The following is a 5,139-nucleotide window of genomic DNA, read 5'->3' as shown; positions in this document are numbered from 1 at the left end:
GTCTCTTGGAGGAGAGACGAAACGTTTCATTAGAGAAGAACCCGTCCAGAAGACCTACACAATTTTTTCTTTTTGTTTTGCCATTTATTACATCTGTGATTATATCATCCAGAAGTTAAAAAAATCAACTCAGTGGTATGAGTTGATCTGGTTCTTAAAGTATTTTAAGTTGCTGAAAAGTAAATTTAGTGACCACAATTTGTCATAATTTGTCTGGTTTATCATCAGTCTCAGTTTCCGTGTCTCAGTCTCAGTTTCAGTCTCAGTCTCAGTTTCCGTCTCAGTTATTTCTGCATTCTGTTTTTAGTTTTGATTTTTTTTGTCCCACCAGTTGTAACAATAACCTCCTCTGTGGTTCAGCATTGGTGTCATACAAAGATACAACAGAAGAATTAAATGGTATTTTGGGGGTAAAATCAACAGTTTTTAATGGTAAGAATAACTGAGAAATGGTTTCTAACACGTGTCCAATAAACAAATATGAAAATAAGAATTGTGCCTTTTTTTAAATCTGAGTAAACCTGTGGGAAACTGAAGCAAAACAGAAACTGAAATATGTTTTATGCTATGAAAGGGAGAAATATGCTGACATTTCCAGATGAGCTAAAAGAAAGAAATAATGCTCTTTACTTCAGGCTGTGCACTCTAAAAATGAAATGTTGGATTTACTTAACCATGTTATGTTACCTGGTTCCACTTAACTGAGTTGAGTAAATTCAAAGCAACATACTCATGTTCTTTGGTTAAAAAACTGGTATATTGCTTTGAATTYACTCAACTCAGTTAAGTGGAACCAGGTCACATAACATGGTTAAGTAAATCCAACATTTCATTTTTACAGTGTGATGTTGCATGAAGAGGAAGTGCCTGGGCTCACTGCGGACCCTCTGTTCCATGTGAGACCACCAACTGAACCCCTCTTTATTTCAGCTTTTCTATGATTTGTACAAACATTCTCTACATCTGTTCTGCCACGAAACCTTTTCAAATTCAATACATCTTAGTGGAAATGACACATTTCAGCAAAACAAATTGCTCATGTTGTTTGAGTTGCACTTTGTAACATAAAGATTGTTTTGATTCTACTGACTTTAATTACTCCAATGAGAGAACATGATCCATGTAATCACCTACAGATGTTAGTGTTGACCTTTATAAGAAACCCAGCACCATCAGTATTTTACTGACCCAGAGAAAAGACCTTAATGCTGAAACATTATTCTAATAATACTCTTTAATTTCATCTACGGCGCTGGAGGCTGTCCTCTATGTTTAGTTTTTATGTGTTTGTAAGCTTTGGTTTTTCTCATTTCGAAGCACCGAAGAGGAAAAAAAAAGTCAATTTTCTTAAGCAGGATGTTAGCTCTCAGAAACCCTTCTTGTCCTCTGGCTTAAGTCGTGTTGTGATGGGGTTCAGCTGCTTGGCTCAAAAAGAATCAGAGAAAATATGCAAGAATAACAGACAAAGACTTTTCTTTCTTTCTTTTTTTGTCATAAAGACAAGATAAAGATTTTTTTCTAAGGACAAATGTTGCAACTCTTGTGATTCAGTGTGAGCCACTGAACAGATCAGCTGCTGCTTGACCCTTAGCATTTATTAGGTGCAAACGTTTCACCTCATGAAGTATCTGAAATAATATTATTATATTTTTAATTGGATCTTTAAATAAAAGTGTTTTTCTTCAAATTTAAATTTGGGTCTTTAAAATAACAACAACAGAAAAAAAAATAGAAGCAAAGCGTGGTAAGAAGATGATCACCCATCATGTAAAAACAAAAAACAACCATTAACAGCGGTGTCTTTTGAAGATCTGCAAAAAAAAAAAAAAAAAAAAAGTTGACTGGCTACTGAAAAAAAAAGTAGATGCTTTGTGTGTTTAGCTGAAATATTGTGAAGTTTGCTGTCAGATGCAGTTTGACATTCACTGAGGGGACACAAACAAAGGCAAACAGTATGCTGCTGCTTTTGACACCATAATAACCCTCTATTACAGTATAAAAAGCCAAGCATGGTGTGTTTGTGAGGTTTTCATGATGGACAGGTTATGTAGGGTGTCGGTGATGTCAAACAGGAAGTAGAAACATTTAGAAAGACTGTAAATTCATTCATTTGCAGCTAATATGTCAAATGAACAAGATGTTTGATGCTGAATCATCATAATTTTAACCTGAAAATGTGCAAAACTATTTAAATTCAAAAAAGGAAACAACTTTTTTTCTATTCCTCCTCTAACCGGAGTCACAATGAGTTTTCTGCCGTATTTATTTCAGCAAAAATATTTCCGATAGATTAAATGGCATGCTTCATTTTCCACACGCTTTCAGACCACCGCCAAAAACCACAAACTCCCTGGAAAGAAAAAAGATAATTACAATTGATTTGCATTTTTTGTGGACACTTGAGCAGCGCAGATAAAAGCCGTGAGCCATTACCATGTCAACATTATGTGGATTAGGCTGTTAATTAGGCCTCATGCAACCCTTGTATGCATTTCAGTCACAGTTCAGAATACGGATCAAGACGTGGTGCCGTCCTGCTTTCTTTCTGGACAAACACCAGCAAGCTGTTTGATGAATGAGTGAAAACTGATTGAATATATATCAGTATTTAATGAATATGTCTAACTTTGGATAGCATAAACTCACAAGAACTATGAAAGTTATCTGTTTTTTTTAATTTATTTTATTTTTTCCGCTGTTCCTTAAAGGTGCTTCAGCTCATGTTGGAATCCAGCAAAACCAGGAACAAATTGCTCTGGCATCTAAAACTCAAAACTTAATTAACCCAAAGTCACAAAACACAGAAAACAGTGATTCTAAGTGAAGCAAGTTACTTTGCAACTTTGAAAACTTTGAACCCTGACCTGATGAAGTAATATGTCAAAAAAACAGGTTCATTTTTTTTGCAATCTGAGTTCTTCTTTGACCAAAAATAACATCAATTTTCCTTTTTTTAACCACAAAAGGAGAAGCTAATTGTAGCAGCTCTTTTGTTTGATTTTTGGCAACATATAAATAAAATGTTTGTAACAGAATAATTCTATAAAGACAGATAGCTTCATTATATAATCTTCATTATATAAACTTAAGCTTTCCTCTGAAACACATAGGATGTTTAACACATTGATATCAGGTTTAAGGTAAAATAAAACACAAAGTATGACGAACAAATTTCTATTTTACAAGCCAGTCAAGAGTGCTGCAAAAATATGATGAATTATTGAGATAAATAAGTATTAGAAGAAAACGCTTGTCAATCAGAATCAGAATCAGAATCAGAAACACTTTATTGCCATTGTCAGTAAACGAGTTTGACTAGGAATTTGCTCTGGTGTAATGGTGCACATGAGCAAGGAGTAAAGGAAAACTGAAGCTAAGTGTTTTAAGTGAGGAAGGAAAACAAGTCAGAATACAAAACAAAGAATGAGAACAAAAATACAAGTTGATCCATGTTCTGAATTAATACAACTTAATAATAGTTTATGTAACTGCAAATGAATTGTTGGAAAAGAAATTGGCTTTACAATAAAATATTCAGCAAATCGTCCTCAATTTCTCATGCTTACTCAGATCATTTAATATATGCTTTAAGTGGTATAAAGCTAAAATGTTTTTTCCCTTCATTCTAAGAGTTTGATCATTTCCTTTTTGTCTTGAAACTGTAAAAATGCTAATAAATGTTTAGTTTTCAAAATCTTACACACATTCTTCTATGCAGTATTTACCTAAAACTTAATAAATTGGGTTGAAATTCCATTTTTGTATTCTTTTTGAATCTTCAAGTAGGTTTTGCTGTTCTGTCCACATTTTATTTAGTAACTAGAGTGTCTCTTTTTGATTCTAAAGGCTTTAGACCACAGCTTTGACAGTTTTGATAACATTCTGCAAATGGCCTGAGGTGTAATTAGGAAGCCAAAGCGCCCTGAGGAGTCCTGTCAGCCCATGTCTGAGATCTCATCGTGCATTGTGGAGAAAAAAAAAGTGGACTCCGGCGTTCTCCATTGTTTCCATGGATACTGTTTCCTGTCATGCAATTTATCTGCGAGTGAATGCAAATGATCCCAGTGTGCACTTGTCAAAGCACCAAAGGTTTATTTCAGTTGTACATAGCTTGTAAACATATTGGTAATTACACAGGATTGAAAGCAGATCTAAGTATTATGCTATCATGGCTTTAAGTGAGAAAAGTGGAAACGCAAACAGATTTTGATTTAAAGTAAAATAAAATAAAATAAAAAGAAATCCAATCTGAGTCAAAGAGAGAATGCTGTTAAATGAACCAAAAACACTAAGAATCTCAAATCTACTTGCTCTTATAGCGACCAAGGATGGTAAAAAGTATCCGGCACCACAGAATCACATAAAGGGCAAAACTTCTTTCAGACGTGAAACAGCCAACAATACAAACATTCAACCAAAGGTTTTTTCAGAACCCAGTTTTAATAGTTTTGAATGAACAATTTAAGGCACATTAAAAACATTTAATTTCAAATTACAAAGGAGAAAATAAATCCTGGGCCTCTTTAGGATTTTAACAAAAAATTGAAAAATTCTAACCATTAAAAGCAAAAGAAAACAATGTTTTAAACTATCATGAAGTAAAACAAAAAGCCCTTTTTTTTTAGATTATTTATATTACTATGTCATTTAATTATGGCTCCAGTTCCCACAGGTAATCTGAACTGATTTAATATGACAAAACACACAAAATACTTTTCCTGTTTAAGGTTTCACGTCTTGATTTGGTTTAGGTTCATCAAAGTAAATAATGAAAGTTATATTATTTACAAAACAACTGATTAAAAATCACAAATTGAGGCTTTTCTCAAATATGTCGTGGATGTCGATGGTTGTTCTCATCAAGTGTTCCCTAAGAGACATTAAATATCTTCATAAAATTTATTCTATCATAGTTAACCAAATATTTATTCAAACCTTACAATGGACGTGCACGTTTTTAGAGTGAACTGGAGGAACAGTCATGTACAAAAGTACTAAATTCAAATAATTACAGTTTTATCAAAAACCACTGTTTGTAGCACCTTGAGTGTTTTGTGTTTCTGCACAAAAGCACGACTGTGGCTGTGTCCAGAGCATCACCTGGAGCATCCAGAGAGGGGGGTGGAGGGGGGTCAGCTG

At 33.8% G+C, this 5,139-nt stretch overlaps 1 protein-coding gene across 1 annotated transcript in view; it reads right to left on the bottom strand.

Annotated features, from left to right (window-relative positions):
* Positions 1-5,057: 5,057 nt before the first annotated feature.
* Positions 5,058-5,139, bottom strand: part of col11a1b (collagen, type XI, alpha 1b) — a gene marked incomplete in the record, with an annotated part of 78,586 nt that continues 78,504 nt past the window's right edge. Inside the window, 1 exon segment of the mRNA XM_014007490.1 lies at positions 5,058-5,139.

The sequence above is a fragment of the Austrofundulus limnaeus genome, unplaced genomic scaffold, assembly GCF_001266775.1.
Source record: "Austrofundulus limnaeus strain Quisiro unplaced genomic scaffold, Austrofundulus_limnaeus-1.0 Scaffold42, whole genome shotgun sequence".
Taxonomy (NCBI): domain Eukaryota; kingdom Metazoa; phylum Chordata; class Actinopteri; order Cyprinodontiformes; family Rivulidae; genus Austrofundulus; species Austrofundulus limnaeus.
Note: the sequence above shows the minus strand (reverse complement) of the source record. Positions and strands in the feature narration are given on the sequence as shown.